The 19215-nt window shown below is 52.4% G+C and overlaps 1 protein-coding gene and 1 long non-coding RNA gene across 2 annotated transcripts in view; both read right to left on the bottom strand.

The window, feature by feature from the left end:
- IGSF21 (immunoglobin superfamily member 21) overlaps positions 1-19215 on the bottom strand; it is a 258202-nt gene that overhangs the window by 181138 nt on the left and 57849 nt on the right. The gene's annotated exons all lie outside the window — the stretch shown is intronic.
- On the bottom strand, positions 6456-13874 carry LOC146402582 (uncharacterized). The gene is made up of 2 exons (XR_014807162.1): positions 13719-13874; positions 6456-12006 (listed from the first exon to the last, which is right to left on the bottom strand). It is a non-coding gene; the product is annotated as an uncharacterized LOC146402582 (long non-coding RNA).

Raw genomic sequence — 19215 nt, 5'->3', positions numbered from 1 at the left:
AACTCTGTGAGGCAGGTTTTGTTCCCATCTTGTGGATGGGAAAACTGAGGCATGGATAGAGGTTAATGAAAAGGCCCTGGGAGAATCAGGACGCAGCCTCCTGAGGCCCTGCCCAGGATCGTGCTCGGGCTCATTCCAGGCGTGGAAGCACAGCGGAAGCCCCAACCCACTGCACTCGCAGAAGCCCCAGGAGGATGGAACTATCCTCCTTTCATGGAGGCAGGAAACGGGCTCCTGGAGGCTGAGCTAAGAATGCTGAGCTGGTAAACAGCAGGTCAAGGGGGAGAAGTCAGAACCGTTTGTTTCCAAAGCAAGGGCTCGGAATGGCCAGGATCTTCTGCCCTTGAACCCTGGTTCAGGAGAGACAGACTCACAAGAGGAGAAGGGGAAGCCTCAGGGGCCCCGGGATGCAGGGAAGGAAAGGAAGCTGCTCTCATGACTCCTGGAGAGGCAGGTGCCACAGGTCGGGGTCAGGCAGGGCCAGCGCCGCCTGCCCTCCAGGCCTTCTGCCCTCGCCCTTCCCATCCCCTACTCCATCTCCAAGACCTGCTCGGGGAGCGGGAACCACCTACTGCCCCGAGACCAGATGCCCAGGCTGCAAACAGATCTGAGCCTCCGAACACAGGAGGAGGGAACCGGATGGATCCCCAAACAGATGCCAAGTTCAAAAGAGAATCTCAAGGCAACAGTGACGGGGGGGGGGGGGGGGGGATTCAGCACAAAAGCATCCAAATGACAGGAGAAAAACAGAGCCAGATGGGCCTGGCCTTCCCAGCCATCAAGGCTGCCACAGGCCTGCTTTGCTCAGATGGGCTGCTCCTGCACCACTGGAGAGGGCCACCCCCAGTGCCCACTGCCCTGCCAGCCTTTGTGGACACCATTCCCCTTGCCTGAAATAAGGATTCGACATTGTTTTGCCCTGAGTTTCCCCCAGAGTCTTTTATTATTGTTGTTGTTGTTATTATTATTATTATTAACATATGGTTGATTTACACGGTTGTGCCAATTCCTGCTGCACAGCAAAGAGACGCAGTCATTGCCTTGCCTTATAGTACCTTCCTTTTCTTATATTGTCTTCCATCATGGTCTATCCCATGCGATCGGATAGAGTTCCCTGTGCCATACAGTAGGACCTCATTGCTTATCTGTTCTTTTTTTTCTTTTCTTTCTTTTTTTTTTTTTCTTTTTAGAGCTTTACCTGCAGCATATGGAAGTTCCCAAGCTAAGGGTTGAATCAGAGTGGCAGCTGCCAGCCTACACCACAGCCACAGCAACACAGGACCCAAGCCATGTCTGCAACCTACACCACGGCTCCCAACAATGTCGGATCCTTAACCCGCAGAGTGAGGCGGGGATCAAATCCACATACTCATGGATACTAGTGGGGTTTTTAGCCTGCTGAGCCACAACAGGAACTCCTGCTTATCCATTCCAAATGTAATAGTTTGCATCTACTAACCCCAAACTCCCCGTCCATCCCACTTCCTCCCCACTCCCTCCTGCAGTCTTCAGCAAACTTTAGCGGAACCTGCTCCTGCTCAGGAATCCTGCTCCGGTTCCTGGAATTTGCCTCTCCTGCTATTCCTCTAGGTGTGTCATCCACGTGTAAGCTGACCCTTTGATCACATCCTTCCTGTGGGCACAGGAACGACAGTTTCTAAGGCAGGTCTTCCACATCCAGTGCCTCCAGGGGCCTCAGTAATAGCCTGGTGAGACCGGTACTGTTATTCCCCTTGGCCACATGAGGCTCAGAGAGGGCAAGTGACTGGCCTAGGGTCACACAGCTAGAAACCATGAGAGACAGAACTAGAAGTCTGAGACTTTGCTCTGAGTCCAGCACCCTGGCCAGCGCCTGGCACACAGTGTGTGCTTAGCAAGGAATGGGTAGATGAAAGGAGTCACTGAGGTTGAAACAGCCCTCCTTCCCCCACCCTGCTCCCCGAGACCAGAATTTTTTCTGTCTGGGATCCTGGAGTCTCTTGGGGTCACCCCACAGTCGGAAATCCCTCTGCGGGGAAGAGAAGAGGGAAGGGGAATGGCACCCTCTGCCTGGTCCACTCCCACGCGATGCCAGCCCCCAGCGGGCCAGTCCCCACGCCCCCCAGTTTCTCCAGCTGACTTGGCTGCCATCCACCCAGGATAACCCCGCTCTCTCCTCAATCACAGGCCAAGATCACCCCATGATAAGGCCCAGTTGGGAGCACCCTCGCCCCAGGGAGATGGCGCGATAGCGGGGCTGTGTTTTACAAGCTCACAAATCCCCGATAAGAAGAGCTGGCCAGTTGGCTGGTTCCAGCGAGATAAGGAAACGGCCTCCACTCCCGCCCCCAGGGCTCACTGAGCACCCACAGGGGATACCGACGGGGCCAGATCTATGTCTGATGAGCTATGAACTATGTCTTGCTCTGGCCCCCGTGAACCCCCACTGCCCCAGCAAGATGGACAGCAGCAAACCACAGGACGGGATTACGGGCCCCGCTGTGCGGATGTAAAGGGGCTGAGCCACTTGGTCCTTGTGATGTTCTCAGCCAGGGGTCAGCCCCCAAGGACTTGGGTATTTACCAAACACCAACTGTGTGCTGGGACTGGGCTAAGCACAGCACACACACACACATTACACTACGCTCGCACCATTGCCATGCTTGCCTCCAGCAACCCTGGGGCAGGTGTGCTTGCATCCCCATGTTATAGATGAGAAACCAGATACGGAGATGCAAACACGTGTCTGCTGCAGGTTGGGCTCCGGGGACCAGACCATGACACAGAACTGCGTGCAGGGTGATTTCTGGGGGTGTCAGGTCGGCACTCGTGGGGGAAGGGCAAGCAGAGGGACTGCGTGCCCCTCAGGGCCCACTGGGGCTCTGGAGCTGAGCTGACCCTTTGGAGCTGCTCCAAATTGAGGCATAAGGACAGGGCTCTTGGACCCATCAAGCAGCCATTGGATGGAGTGAAGCCGGGGCTGCAGCAGGGGCGGCTGGGGGTGGGGGTATGACCTTGGGTTAGGCAATGGCCTTCAAGGGCAGTTCCTGAAGAGGCTCAACTGTGAGCGGCACCTGGGAGAATGAGTGGCGGGTCACACGGTCACTCAGTGTGAGCTGGGAGTGGAACCCAGGTCTGCCCAACCCCATCTACCCTCCAAAGTATATAGATCTTCTTGTTGAATGGACTTGGGATTGAAATTTAGTTTTCTGCTCCTTTCAGGGAGAGAGAGAGATTTATAGAATAAGTAGGAGCTATTTGCCTCAAAGTTAGAAGACCTGGGTTTCTAGGCTTGGCTCTGCCACTGCCCAGCCCTGGGCCTGAATTTCTGGTTAAGTGCTGGGGGGGCAGGGTAGAGACCCAGCTGATCCCCATGTCCCTCTGGGCTCTGACGCTGAGGTTCTCTGGTCTGATCCTCACCCAGGGTGAACCAGGGGTGGCACCAGCTCATCTCTGACTCTTGCAGGGATCAACTCCTCACCCCTGAAGCAGCAGCTAGCCAGTGGGAGCCCCATGTCCCCAGCCCCAAAGGCCAGGCCAGGCCAGGGGTGGCATCAGCTCTCCCAGCCAAAGGGCAGCAGTTCAAGGTTAGGGTTAGTCTCCAGGAGAAGACCGGGGTTCAAATCCCAGCTCTGACACATTCCAGCTGTGTGTCCTTGAGCACGTGACCTCCCTTCTCTGTGCCTCTGTCCCCACCTATAACTGGGAAGTGTAATAAGGTCGCCTCCCTCTCAGGAACTCAAACTCATAAAGCATTCAGCCTGGTGCCCGGGACATCGGCTACCACTGCCACCACTGTCACAAACGGAGGATGGTGCCAGCTCTGCAGAGTGCATCCCCACGCCAGGATCTGTCCCCATCCCGGCCCCTCATGCTGACAACCTGCAAGGAAGTCCCAAATGTCACCGTTATTAATTCACCTTCGCTGCCTTCTCTTCCTCTCCATATATTTCTATTTTACTTCATGAGGATGTGGCAAAAGTCCCCACTTCCTGCTCGAGACTCAGCCTTCCCTGCAGTGACCTAATCAAAGGCCGTATTTTACCCGCATGTACTCACCCGAAGGCCGTATTTCATGGGGGCGATCTAATCAGCAAACTGCATTTCCCAGGTGGGGATCTAAATGCATGGTTATATTTCATGGCCTGAGATCGAATCCCGGGACACGATGTCACAGCAGGGATCTAATCCCACGGTCTCCATCATGGGTGGGAGATAGGAGCAGTTCCACACGATGGCTTCCTCTTTTTTTTTTAAATTTTATTTATTTTTATTTTTCTGGAAACGTGCAAATACCCTGACCAGCCACAACGTTGCCACCAGTTAGGTCTTTGCTAAATGGTGATTTGTCCAGCCCTCTCTGGTAGCACAAAAACCATTGAGGACAGGACTGGGTTTTTAGGGTTCCTCTCAAGTCTAGGAGGGACTCCCAGATTCAGTGTCTAAGCAGCATTATAATTCTTTATTGATTCTTTCGTGCATTCATTCATTCCCTCATCCATTCATTCAACAAATGTCCTGAGTACCCGCTTAGTTCCAAGAACTGCGCTTGGAATCAGTGATCCAAAGAGAACTAAGGTATACACCACCTGTTATAGACTGAATGTGAACCCTCAAAATTCATATGCTGAAGCTCTAACCACCCGCCCCTCCGATGTGACCATATTTGGAGATGGGCCTTTGGCAGGTCATGAGGTTTAAATGAGGTCATGAGGGTGGGGCCTCTAGAAAGGGATTAGCACCCTCATAAGAAGCGAAAGACCACCCCTCTCCAATCCCCACCTCTGCCATGTGAGGACACAGAGATGGTGGCTGAATGTGAGCCAGGAAGACGGTTCTCACCAGGAACCAAACCTGCTGGCCCCTGGGTCTTGGATTTCAAGCCTCCAGAATGGTGAGAAACCAATGTCTGTGGTATTTTGTTACAGCATCATGAACTGACAGAGATGCCACCCTTGCCCTCATGCTACTGCTCTAACAGAAGAGGCAGATATTCATAAGAGGGAAGGTGGTTGCAACTAGGATACATGTGTTGAAGAAAGAGAGAAGGGCTGTGTATAGATCCCAGACCCTGCCCGGAGCCCTCCCTGGGCAAGTGCCATAGAAAAGTCTGCCTAGAGGAAGAGCAGGAGTTGCCCAGGTGACGTTAGATGAGGTTCAGGAGGCAGTGAGAGGAGGGAAGAGAATTCTAGGTGGTGGGGAAGAGCATATGCAAAGGCTAAGAGGTTAGAAGGAAGCCATTCAATCAGAGGGACAGAGAGAAAACCAGTGGCCTGAGAGGAGGTGGCAGAGGAGGACGAACCCAGGCTTCTGGGGCCAGGGTCCCAATCCCGACACTTCTGAGCTGTGGGATCTGGGGTCAGAGCTACTTACATAGGTTGGGGTTCAATGTCCTCATCAGTAAAATGGGATAATACCGTATACTCTATAAAAACACTGGACACTGTGTGGTGACACCTGAAACTAACATCATGTTATAAATCAGCTCTATTTCAATTTTCAAAAAGGAACAATAATAGTACCTTCTTCAGAGGATGTGGACTTTTTTTCCTATAAACAAAGGGAAGCTACCAAAGGATTCAAGGAAGGATAGGATTAACATCCTTTTTGTAAGATCCTGTAGTGGTTTCTTGGAGAACCGATTCTAAGAAAAGAAAGGAAGCAAGAGGTCCTGCTGGGATGCTCCTGAAGACATTCAGGGGGGAAGATGCAGACTCTGTGGCTGAGGAGGGGCAGTTCCTAGTGACAGTAGGGAGGAATCCTCCCAGGCCTTGAGAGGGAGGGAGAGGGACGTGTGGAGAGTGACTTTCAGGTACCTGGCTTTGAGACAGGTGGTGTCCCTCTTATTCCTCACTGCTTCTAGGGGAGGGAGGAAAAGATGCAGAGAAAGAGAGAGAAGGGAGAGAGGATGGAGAGAGAGAGAAGGGAGAGAGGGAGAGATTGAGATTCTATAATCCTTTCCCCAATCCTCTAGCAACTCTCCATGGCTGGGGGAAGATTTATAAGCCCCCTCCCTTTGCGCTCTGCCCCTAATAGCCTTGCCTCCCCCAAGCCAATTTCCAGCAAATCAGTCTCCCAGGTAGAGAACAGAAAGCGATGACGAGATGTTCCGACACACCAAGTGTTTGGGGACGGGGAATAAAAGGCTTCTGGGGAGCTCCGAAATTCTCATTTAAATACCACAGCTCATCGCTCACCTCATTGCCTGTGCATTTACGCCGCCACCTCTCTAACAATCTTTGGACACGTAGGATGCTCTGCCGTTTTGCAAAGCACTTTCACCCACTTTATTTTACTTGATTCTCACAAGAGCCTCTGGGAGACACGTAGGCAAGTAGCAGCATGCCTATGTTATAGATGGAGAAATTGAGGCTCAAAGACCGGAAATGGCTCGCCCAGCTATGGAGACATGGACAACCACAACAGCAGCAAACGCACATGTAACCATTGTTGTGTGCTGGTATTCTCAGAAGCGCTTTTTATTTTTTTTTTGGATGTACTGACCCTTATAGCAACTTTGTGAAATAGGTGTTATTAGTATCCCCATTTTTCTTTCTTTCTTTCTTTCTTTCTTTTTCTTTTTTTGTCTCTTTTAGGGCTGCACCCGCGGCGTATGGAGATTCCCAGGTTAGGGGTCTAGTTGGAGCTGTAGCCACCGGCCTACGCCAGAGCCACAGCCACGAGGTATCCGAGCCTCATCTGCGACCTACCTGCGATCACGGCAACGCCGGATCCTTAACCCACTGAGCAAGGCCAGGGATCGAATCCACAACCTCATGGTTCCTAGTTGAATTCGTTAACCACTGAGCCACAACGGGAACTCCTCTTATCCCCATTTTTCAAAGGTTGAAACTGAGGCCCCGAGGAGCCACAGTACTTGCCCGAGATCACATAGCTAGTGAGTGGTGGAGCTGGTTCCTGCCCCAGGATGCGGCACTCCAAAATCGATCTTTAGCAACCAGGTTATACATCCTCACAGTTAGGAAGGAGGAATGCAGCTCAGATTTGTCCTGTGCCCGTGTAAGAGTATTTTAGCTGTCTATGGGCTACATAGCCCGAGAGCGAAATGCTTCAGAAATGCCATTAGGAATTACAAATCCACATGAATCCCCTGCTGCCTGGAGGAACTCAGAGGAACTCAGAGGAATGTGGGTCCAGATCATGCTTTGTTGCAGTGTTCTCTTGATCGCTTTTATATTTAGAAACCATTTCAAAGCTCAGTTGGGGTAAATATTTCCTAGAAAGTTCTAGAAATAAGCAGCCAGGTTCTAAACCCACATCTCAGAGACTGACAGAAGGACGGCGTATACCTGGCATTCTGCAAGCCCCAGATCATGCGTGCAGCCCTCAGATGGACTTGACTGTCCCAGCCACTGTCCAGTTTGTGGGAACCCCTTGATCCTTTCTGCAAGGATGAACCAGCGAGTTGCAACCACCCCAGGCGTTGGAACCACCCCAGGCTTTGAAACCCTACAAAAGGATGGGTTTTAATCTCTTAGAATTAAATGGAAGATTAACCACATTGTGTACAAGACAGGACACATATCTATATAAGGGACAAAGGGGGGCCAGCTGCCACAGAGTGGCTGGGTGAGGTGGCACCCATGAGTCCTGTTTCCCATCCCCACCACAGAAAGCACCCAGGTAGAGATGGTCCTTCCACCTGTGGGCAGGACGCCAACAAAAACGTGGGCTGCCTTCCGGTGTGGGGTCAGGTTTCTGATGCTCGAATCCCCTTATCTCTTGGGCAGCCTGGTGTAAACCCCACCCCCACCCCAGCAGGACAAGTATCCTGTCATCACGACAGCCTGTCACCGGACTGCCACCTGTGTATAGTGGGAGCCCAGAGATGTGTCTCATTTGAATCTTGTGTGACGAAAATGATGAAAGGTTCAGAGGGATTAATTTATGAGAAAAGATTAAAGAAACAAAATCCATGTAGCTTGGCCGAACCATGACCAAGATTGGGGGCTTTGGGGATGCTTCCAAATATTTGAAGAGAGAGGCAACCCCCCCGGGGGGGGGGAGCGGGAGAATAGGGCGGTTTGGTTCAGAGGAAGGAAGTAACAGGGAGGGGGATCAGGAATGATGACAAAGATGAAATTGGACTATCTCTCCGTCTCTTTGAAATAATGGCTGACCTAGGTGCTCCTTCTGTGTGAAGCCCAACGTAATGCAATTTAATGGGCTACATCTGACAGCCTCTGCTTTGCAGATGGGGAAACCAAGGCACAGAGAGGGAAACTTACTTGCCCTAAGACGCAGGATTCACAAGCATCAGAATGTGAGCTCATGTTGGCCTGACTCTTAATCATTAAGCCGCATTACCTTCTGATCACTTGGCCTATTGTTGAGCAAATTCCTATCCTTTCTCCCTTTCTCTGTGGGCAGAACATCCTTCCCCACCCATCCACCTGCCATGGTCATGTGACTGGTTTGGGCCAGTGGGGTATTAGGCACCAGCTACACTGAAAAGGGGCTTGAATACTGGGATTTGCCCCTTGCACTCTGCCTTCTCTGTGAGAAGAGGTTTCCTCTGGAGCTGCTGCTCCCTCAGTAGGGACCCCAGAGTGAGCACATGTGGGACAGAGTTAAACGCAACTGGCGGGCCCAGCGCAAAGCCCAGCCAGACCCACAGATTAAAGAGGACTGTCCCACTGAGCCCAGCCCAGATCAGCCTGTCCCCCACCAACCTTAGGTCCATGGTTGTAAGGGTGAATGGTGGTTTTAAGCCTTAAGTTTGGGATGGGTTATTACACAGTTATAGCTACTTTGTACCTCATGATATTAGGATGCAGCTCAAGGCCCTGCATGACCTGGCTTGTGCCAGCTTTCTGGGCTCATCTCAGACGTCACACCTGTAGGTATCATATGCACAAGATTCTCATTGTTCCTAGAATATCTTTTTACTGCCATGTATGTCTTGCTCACATACATCCTTTATTATTATTATTTTTTCTTTTTGGCCAGCTATACGGAGGTGTACTTTAAAAGAAAATTCACCAATTCACAGATATAACCTGTTCTCATGGAGTTTAGCTGCATGGGGAAAGGAGAATTCCCAAATCTCAGAGTTGGATGGTGGCACAAAGTTCAGGGAATGAAGCCCTTTTGTTTTATTATCAATGGGGAAACTGAGTCTCTGAGAGGCGGTGTGGCAGAGCTGGGTGGCTTGACTCCTAGCCCAGTGCCCCTTCTGCCACCCCAATAGCATCCTGAGACCAGCCAGCAGGTTTTGACACCAAGTGTAAGCTTAGCTCGTGCCTCAGTGCCAGCAATCACCCAGCTGCCTCTTGCAGGGGCCTCCGAAGCTGCTTTTGGAACAGCACACAGGGTTCAGGTCACTCTCTTAGAAAAAAGATATACGGAGGAGAGGGCAGCCCAGCTGGGGAACGTGGGACTGGCCTCCTGGAATGCCTGGGCCTCCGGGTTAAGAGTGAGGTCATGTCTGCAGGAGGACAGTGATGGTGGCTCAAATGATTGATTCATCAGGGGAGCAAGAGATGAGGGCCTGGGGACCTGGGACGCGGGTCAAGTGGACGACACAGAGGTGGAGTCCACAGATAATTTCACCAGGTGGAAAGGCCTCCCACCCCATGCAGCACGTTGGCCCCAATACCACCAATAGGGATTGTACTGAGGACCCCTCCCTAGCAGAAACCAAGGGGACAGTTGGTGGGGGACGAGAAGATGGAATTCAGAAATGAGTCTCACTTTCCTTCATTTATTCATGCAGCAGTGATGACCGAATCAGACAGTGAGGCTTTTTCTCATGAGATTCACAAGTTACCCAACTCCAGCTCTGGAGCTGCTGCGAGGAAAAAACCTGGGCTTCTGCGATGGCCTGAACAGGCGTGGGGACTCAGGCCACGTGTCAGGAAGCAAGTAGGAACAAGTCACTCTGGAAGAGACCCTTTCTGGAAATGGTGCTGAGCCTTCCATTCTCTGGTGGAAAGGAAGCGTGTCCTGCCCGAGGCTCAAGGCTTTGTCCCCATCAGGAAAGGGTGCAGACCTGACTTAAAGGATGACACACGGGGTACCTGGCACAGGGCAGATGTTCACAGATCGGCACCTCAGTCCAGTTCTGGAACTTTCCAGCTGGGAAGTTGAGGGCCCGTTTCTTAACTTCTCTAAATCCTCGTTCCTCATTTAGAGCTCAGCTCAGCAGACACAAAAGAATGTAAGTCACCATCCCGGTTCAGTGTCTAGTCTGATGACATCAGTGGGTTCGAGATGTGCCTAACAGAGCCTGTACACTGTCCTAGATGCTGCCTGGGCCCAAGGACACAGCCTGGGGAGCCCAAAGATGCTGTCAGGCCAGACGTGCTCCTAGGGGCAGGGGGCAGGGGGCAGGGGAAGCTCAGAGCCTTGGGAACCACCCCCCTCAACACCAAATACTTGGGGGACGAATTCAAGAGAGAGCGAGCTGACCTTCCGCCTAACAGAGTGGAGGGCATCTTTCCAGGGCACAGTGGGGCTTCAGGGGCAGGCAGGGGTTTGAGATGGAGGGCAGGTCACTGGCCACCCCCACCCCCTGAGAGATTCCCTCATCATCTCATCTAAGCTGCGCCACAAACCAAAGGTCCTTATTGTTATGATCACACACAGGATTTGGGCTGTTCCAGCAGGAAATCCTGGGCCAAAACAGGGCTTGGGTCAGTGCACACAGCCGTCTAATTAAAACCACCCTGTCCCATCAATGTCACTGCCCCAATCAGACAGGAAGCTGAGCAAGGCTGTGGCTGATGTCAGTTTGGTGTTCGTCAGAACCGCGCGCTCACTGCGAGGTGTAGGATGGGGCCTTGGAAATACCAGGAGGTGCCCAAACGGTACCAGAACATGTTTGCTCAACCTCTGAAGGTCCACCAGCCCCTGCAGGCATCAGGCCCAGAGCAGGGGATCTGGACGAGGGGACGGAAATGAAACAGGCCCCTCCCTGTCCCTGAGCAACCCGAGCTCTGGCAGAGGGCGGCACCAAACCCCTGGGGGCGTGGGGGTTGACAGAGGCCAGGAGGGCAGGAGCATCCCCCGGGTTGTATTGCGTGGGGCAGGTGCTTCAACCAGGGCCCCCCATTCCTGGTCCCCTCCAACTTCCTAAAGAGCCTGGAAAGATCTGGAGCAGAGAAGAGCTGGAGGGCTGCACTTGGCCTAGGAGGGGAAACCAAGTCTCTGCTGGGCCTCACGCCTTCTCTGCTGGCACCCCCAGTCCCCTTCTCTTCTCAGCTGACACCGCAGGCCTGGCACACTTGGCTTCATGAGGGACACCGTTCGTCTACTCCGTGTGTTCCTCTGTCCATCTGTCCAGACCTCGGCCTCCCTGGTGGCGGAAGGAGGGGATTCCTTCTCGTGTGGAGCAGGGAGGACTCACCCCAATGTGCCAGGTACCATGGCTGATGTACCTGCCACGTGCCAGAAGTGCGCCATTCACTCATTCAACAATACATACTGAACACAAGCTGGACGCAGGCAATGGCCTCGATGCGAAGGACACAGGGATGAGGGAGACACAGTCCCCACCCTTACGGAGCTTACAGTCTAGTGGACCACGACCAGGTCAAGGTCGACGGCATGTACGATATATGGTAGCTATTTTGGCATATGTTTGTATGTGTCACATCATGTGATATTAGGAAGTGATAAGCAGGGTAAAGGGACAGAGAGTGAAAGGATGGGAGGGGTCACTTAGAAAGGTCAGGAAAGACCCCGCTGGGGCCATGACATTAGGGGAGCTTCCCAAGATGATTAGGAAGCGAGACCCTCAGATGCTCTGGAAGAGGCTTCCAGGTGAAAGGAGAGAAACACCAGACCTTGAGCCTGCAGCATTGTTGGTAGTTCTTTTCTTTTTTCCTTTGCAGGGCCACATCTACAGCATATAGACGTTTCCAGGCTAGGGGTGGAATCAGAGCCGCAGCTGCTGTCCTGCACCACAGCCACAGCAATGCTGGATCCGGGCCACATCTGCAACCTACGCCATAGCTCGCGGCAATGCCAGATCCTTAATTCACTGAGTGAGGCCAGGGATCGAACCTGCATCCTCATGGTTCCTAGTCGGCTTCTTAACCAAGGAGCCACAGTGAGGACTCCTGTTGTCAGTTCATGGCTACCAAGGCAGTCAGGAAAGCTAAAGCCAAGTGAGCAATTTCTTATTATCATCATTATCATTGCTAGCAATTTATTATTCCTTAATATGATGTGTGATTTGGGCCTGGAATATGGGGTCCGAGCTTCCAAATCCTCCCAACACTGAGATGCGTACACCCACCCCACCCCCTCCCCGAACGGCCCCTCCTCACCAGGCTGGACTTCCCCAAGCCAAGCAGCAGCCCCCCACCCCAGGCCGGGGGAACCGACTCAGCCATCAGGGCCAGCAGGCACAGTGCCCAGGGCCCCACCAAATGTCCTGATTTTGATTCCTTTTACAATCAGGGGGAAAAAACCAATATAATAATAATGAACATATAATTTTGAATCCAGCCCAGGTTAGATTTGCTGTTATACCCATGTGTTCATAAAATAGACATTTTCGTATTTTCACATGGAGGAAGGGGTTCACAGGAGGCCACTGTGCTGGACCCTTGAGCCCCAGTGTGGCCCCTCTCAGAGCGGGGGTGGGGGGGATGGGTCAGCTGCCTTCAGGCTGCCCTGTGGCCCCCCAGGGATCTCAGCCAGGGAAGGCTGGAGTTCCAACAAGCTACCTGTTGAGCAGCCAAGAGTCTCTGCCACCTGTCCGGCCCTCTGACAGATGGAGGCCCTCCCCGTTGGGATCAGACAGGAACAGGTGACCAATAGCCTGGCCTCCCCCTCCCCTGCCTCACTTCCCTGAACCACATGCAGGAGCATCTCTGCTTCTCAGTGAGTCCCCCTTCCTTCCCTTTAAATCTAGGGAAGCGGTGATTTAATATTAATATTTATTCATGTACTCAATTCTTTCCCTGTTAAATAATTTCTCAGCTGTCGGAGGCTTCTGAAGGCTAATTTAAAACAGGTGTCACGGTTATCTAACTTATGCCCTCAGATTCTCAGAGAGAAGGGCGGCGGGGGTGGGGATCCGCATCTCTGCCCCCACCACCCACACCTCTCCACCTGCTACGACGGGTCTGGGTCTCTCGGAGGAACCTGTTCCCTGGGAGCCAACGCCCCTGGCTGGGAGGTGGGGAGGCACCCACGTCACTGGTGGGCTGGAGAAGCTGACACCAGGGCTTAACTCTTAAGGGGGGGGGTGCTGTCAGGAAGGGGGCTGGGGAGAGAGAGAAAGGACATCCATGTGGTGCTGAATAAACTACACACATAGCATGATAATAATAGAATAATAGCTCATACTTGTACGGAATTGAATATGAACCTAGCGCCGCTCCATGAGTTTAACACGTATTAACTCATTTAATACTCATTCAACCCCAGTGCGTTCTGTCATATCATCCCCATTTCACAGATGAGGAAATGGAGGCAACACAAGTTTAGGTAACTTGTCTGATATCACATACTAGCAGGAGGTCGATTGGGGATTTGAACCCGAGAAGACAGATGTGGGACTGAAACCTGAGTTCCCTTTAAGTGGTCAAGAGTTCTCTCTAAGGCTCCACTCCCTCGTCTGTAAAACAAAGGAAATACAGCTTGCTCACAAAGGGTTATTAAGAAGGTAATAGGGAGTTGCTGTCATGGCTCAGCGGAAACAAACCTAATATCCATGAGGATACAAGTTCGATCCCTGGCCTTGCTCAGAAGATTAAGGATCTGACATTGCTGTGAGCTGCTAGTTTGTAGACGAGGCTTTGATCTGACGTTGCTGTGGCTGTGGTGTAGGCCAGTGGCTACAGCTCCGATTCGATTCCTAGCCTGGGAACCTCCATATGCCTAAAAAGACCAAAAAAAAAAAAAAAAAAAAAAAAAAAAAAAAAGGGGGTAATAAGGTGACCTGACTGTAGCATCCTTGGACTGACCTCCAGCAGGCTGCCAAGAAATGGAGGTTGGACACAGTAGGTATTCAGAGATGTCCTCCTCCTTACTCTCTCCTTCCAGCCTCTATCTCCCCTCCATCTCCCCCCCGCCACCCCTGCCTTCTGGTCTTCTTTTTCCCAGACAACCTCACACTTCAAGGTGATGGCTATTACAGCTGATTGAAATCTCATTGTTCACATCAGCACCGGCCAATGAGATCTGGCAAAACAAAAGAAACTTGTCCTGTTGTGTCTACCTCCACATCCCCCAACCTGGGATGTTGCCTGTCTGGGATGCTTCTCGGCCTCCACCCCTGCCCCTTTCTGTAAACTCACTGACCACAGAGCCTTTCCAATCAACCCCCAGGAAGTTCGAATTCAGATTTTCATTACCGTCTCTACCCATCAAGAAGCTTGGTTTGCTATAGGAAATACAACAGGCATATTGAATATTGCTTTTTTTTTTTTTTTTCCTTGCCCAGCAGCATATGGAGTTCTTGGGCCAGGGATCAGATGTGAGCTGCAGCTGCAAACTACACCACAACTGCAACAACACTGGATTCTTTAACCCACTGTGCCAGGCTGGGGATCCAACCTGCGTCCTGGTGCTGCAGAGATGCCACAATCCCATGTGTCATAGCAGGAACTCCTAAATAATTCTTTTTAAAAGTTCATGTGCCACCTCCCCCAGTTCAGTCTGTGATTCCCAGGGACCCTCCCGCACACAGAGTCAATACTCTAAATGGAGAGAATTCCCAGCTTGAGTGACAAGGAGAGAGAAGTAAGACAATTGTTTCTGGGGCACTATGCACATTAACCAAGCAAGGAGCACATCAATAAGTGCTGGTGAATTAGAGGACAGGGCAAGGCAGTAATTGGCTGGGAAAAAAAATTTATCTGAGAAACACACACATATGGGGTTCTTGCACCCCCATCTCTGGACATGTGCTCAGAGCCCTGTGTGCACTTTTCTGGGCAGAGGCAAAACCTGGAGCCCTGGACCACCTGCCCCACAGGCCTAGGCTGGTCAGAACATGCCCACAGACTGGATTACAGCTGGCTCTTGATCCTCCAGGCCCCCAGAGTCCATGTCATCCTTAGGTTCTAGAAGGGCCTGTCCTAAAAGTTCACTTACAAGTCAGCTCCCTGGATCAAGCCATACATCTTTGCAGAGAAGCCGTGTCAGTGGCCGCAATGAAGAAAGTCACCGTGAAAATCACAGCCTGTGAGGCTCGCACACTTCAGTAAGTCATCCACCCGCTCTGCTCCCTTATCTCTGAAAGGGCCGAAGAAAAATACCTGCCATCCTCAAATGAGTCTCGAAAAATAAAAGGCCAGAATGCATGCCAAGGGCCCTCACCCAACAAGCGCTCAATAAGCCGTGGGCGTGGCATCACTGTTGCTAATGTTGCCGCTGCACTGCGGTCATGGTTGATGGTCTTTGGAGCCCCACGGTGGCCCCCAAAGCCCCCTCCATGCTGGGGTAGCTGACAAAGTTTTATCTGTGTTTGTGGTTGCCCGGGATGGGAAACTCTTAACTTGGGAAACCCCGCTGCATCCTAAATCCTTGGGACCCAGTAACTCCGCCCACCTCGCCCAGGAAGAAGAGGCAAGCCCCGCCCCGAGCTGTGTGGTGAGATGGGCGGGGAAGGGGCGGGGCGGGGCGGGGAAGGGGCGGGGCGGGGCGGGTCAATCTTCCGAAACCCCAGCACACAGACTCTCCACCTCAACAGAACAGAAGATTTCCCCTTGGGATGTTCATCGTTGGGAGCCTGCACCGTGTGCCCTGAGGTGCCCTACGTATACGGGATCCTTCGATCTTGACAGCAGGTCTGGGAGGATGGCACCATTGCCGCATTTTCCAGATGGGGCCTCTAAGGCTCAGAAAGGTTGGCCAGATCCCTGGTCTTGAGCTGGGAGGAGGCCAGGCTGGAATTCAGGTCTGTTTGGCTCCAGAGGCCATGCTCTTTCCTTAACTTCGCCACGAGGCCCCCAGTGTCTAAAAACTGAAGCCCGAGGTGTCTAGGTGTTCACGGCTCAGGTGCTTGTAAGCTGAGGATGTGCCCAATCCTCCCCCTGTAGTTATTTGGCCAAATGAAGAGTTCTGTGGTTTTTTATTTTTTTATTTTTTTTTATTTTATTTTATTTTTTTGTCTTTTTGTTGTTGTTGTTGTTGCTATTTCTTGGGCCGCTCCCGCGGCATATGGAGGTTCCCAGGCTAGGGGTTGAATCGGAGCTGTAGCCACCGGCCTACGCCAGAGCCACAGCAACGCGGGATCCGAGCCGCGTCTGCAACCTACACCACAGCTCACAGCAACGCCGGATCGTTAACCCACTGAGCAAGGGCAGGGACCGAACCCGCAACCTCATGGTTCCTAGTCGGATTCGTTAACCACTGCGCCACGACGGGAACTCCTGGTTTTTTATTTTTTATTTTTATTTTTGTCTTTTTGCTATTTCTTGGGCCGCTCCTGTGGCATATGGAGGTTCCCAGGCTAGGGATTGAATCGGAGCTGTAGCCACCGGCCTACGCCAGAGCCACAGCAACGCGGGATCCGAGCCGCGTCTGCAACCTACACCACAGCTCACGGCAACGCCGGATCGTTAACCCAGTGAGCAAGGGCAGGGACCGAACCCGCAACCTCATGGTTCCTAATCGGATTCGTTAACCACTGCGCCACGACGGGAACTCCCTCTGTGGTTTTTTAAAGTAGCTTTCCCATTTGACATTGCCGTCAAAATCCTTCTTGTCCCCACCCTCCAGACACAGCCCATGGCCTGGGAGCAGGAAGCTGAGTTCCTACCCAGGCTCATTGCTGTGTCCCCAAAGTTAAGGCCTTTGATATCTCTGGGCCTCGTTCTGCAGCTTCAGAAATCCAGGCCAGCCATGGGGCAGGGGCGGTGGGGGAGGCACACACCCAAGGAGATGAGACCCACCCCAAGGCACTCAGGGCTTGGCAGAGAGATCTGCTGAGCATGATCTGGCACCAGGAGCAGGGATGGAGCACCAGCCCCTGGTGGAGGCTGTGAGCCTCTCCTCTGAGAGGGCTGGGACAATCAGCACCCACTAATCTGGGTGCGCTTAACAGGCACAGTCATATCTTCCCGGCTCTTCCCTCCACCCTGCTCTCTGCTTTCAGAAGTGGAGGCGCCACTGGCTCCTTAGCTCTCCCTCCACCAACTACCATTCCTTTGTCATGGGTGGGGCGGGAGAGGTGACCTTAGAGAGTGGGCCCTCTCGGGAGGCAGGATTGGAGCAGCCTCTGCTCAGGGGATCCAACCTAAGGGACCCAACCAAAGGAGCTCCCCCCACCCCCGGCAGCTTCTTTAAGGATGTTTCCAGCTGAGAGGGAGAAATCCCGACTGACCTTCCTACCCTTAACCTTGGACGGCTACCCCACCCTCCCAGTCTCCCACCTCCATTGTGGGGGGCCTGGGGCCACCTGTTACTCCATGGTCACCTGAACCTGAACCCTTCAAAGCCTCTTGCCTTCTTTCCTTTCCGTCTACAGATGCTGACTCAACATATTGACCCCCACCGGGTGAAAGGGGGGCATTATTTGTCCTCAAATCCCTTTTTCAGCCTTAGATTTTACCAAGTGTCAGTGCTAGAAGGACCTGTTTACATCAAGCCCTCCAAGCCCTGCAGACTGTAAGGGAGAAATAGAGCCCAGAGAGGGCAAGTAGCTTGCCCGAGACCACACAGTACATCTGTGGCGGAGCTGGCACAGCATCCTGGCCTGTGAGCACCCAAGACAGAGTGTGTCTCTGAAGCTCACACAGGTATTCAGGGGCCCCGGAGGCGGGGTAAGTGCTGGGGGCTGGAAACCTGGCCTGACCACTTGACTTTGGACAAATCCCTCACCCTTTCTGGGCCTTGGGCACGTCACCTTCAAAACAACTGTGATGGCATGCGTGCCACCTCAGGGGACTCTGATGATAATAATGTAGGAAGCATCTAGCCCAGAGCCTCAGAGACCGCAAATGCTCAATAAATGGCCCCTAGAAGCAGACCCGAGACTAAGATTTGCAAGCATGCAGTTTCTTTGGGGGACGATTCCAAGGAACACTGTCAGGACCCTAGGGAGGCTGAAGGATGTGTGTTATGGGGCAGATCACCACGAGGGCGACAGGAGCTCCGTCCCCTGGGAGCTGGTGGGAACAGAAGCCTCAGAGTCATCCTACCTGAGGGGAGAAGCAGACGGGGATGGAGTGGGCAAAACAGGTCCTGCAGGCAAAGAGAGCCCTTCGGCAAAGAAACACAGGCACTGGCAGGTGGAAGGCGGGCAGTGCGCTCTGAAATGAGCAGAGCGCCGGTTCCGAGTGGGTACTGCCAGCATCTGTACACTCTCAAACAGCTTTTTGTCTAACGAGGGACATGGGGAGGGACTCCTGGGTCTTCTTATCAGTACTTCTTCTCCTGGCTTCTGAAAGGTACATTGCCATCATTTCAAAGCCCCCATTACATCAGCCACAGGAAGCATGGTAATGAAGCAGGAAGGCTTGGGACCAGATAAAAGGCAAACTGTCCACCTGTGAAGATGCTCAAACGCTGGCTCCAAGGACTGAGGGGATGTGAGGAATCCCTTCCCTGGAGCATCTCAAGGGCTCTCCGATGACACAGGGAACGGAAGAGGTTCAGACTTAGGGCCGGAGCAGCGCTGTGGGAAAGCAGCTCAGACCCCATTGCCCGGGTCTTTTGGCCGGTAATCTGCATTTCCTGCAGGAAGTCGGGGGATGAGGGGCATCCCCAAGGCCTCAAGACAAACAGGGTTGAGTTTCCTGCCGTGTCCATGGGTGGAAGGCATTATTTTTATATTCAAATAAACCCAGAGCCGGTGTATCCTTATAATAAAATACTACTCAGCAATAAAAAGGAATGAGCTATATTGCTACCTGGAACCACATAAAGTAAATCTCAAAAGCATTATGCCGAGTCAAAGACGCCAAGAGACACAAACTAAAGTTCCACTTATATGAAATTCTAGAAAAGGCCAAACCACAGTGGCTGGAAGAAGATCAGTGGCTGCCTAGGCCCAAGGGTGGGAATGAAGAGATATGAGGTGAGCCATCCTATTCTGAAATACACCGGATTTATGTATTTTCCTTATTTGTAAGATGGTGCCACCTACTCTGTCCTCTCCCCTCTCTGAATGCAGGGACATTCATAGACAATGCCAGTGGGTCCCAAATCTGCAGCCTGTTAGAATCATGGTGGGTGGTACCCAGTAAAACAAGATTTCCCCAGGCTAATTAAGGGCCAGGATAAAAGTGTGATTAAAAGCATGGGCTCTGGAAT

This window comes from Sus scrofa, chromosome 6, assembly GCF_054392235.1.
Source record: "Sus scrofa isolate SSC_HxYL_T2T_F1_AM1 chromosome 6, Sscrofa_HxYL_maternal_Yorkshire_Landrace_v2.0, whole genome shotgun sequence".
Classification (NCBI taxonomy): domain Eukaryota; kingdom Metazoa; phylum Chordata; class Mammalia; order Artiodactyla; family Suidae; genus Sus; species Sus scrofa.
The sequence above is the reverse complement of the archived record's forward strand: the minus strand, read 5'-3'. Positions and strand labels throughout refer to the sequence as shown.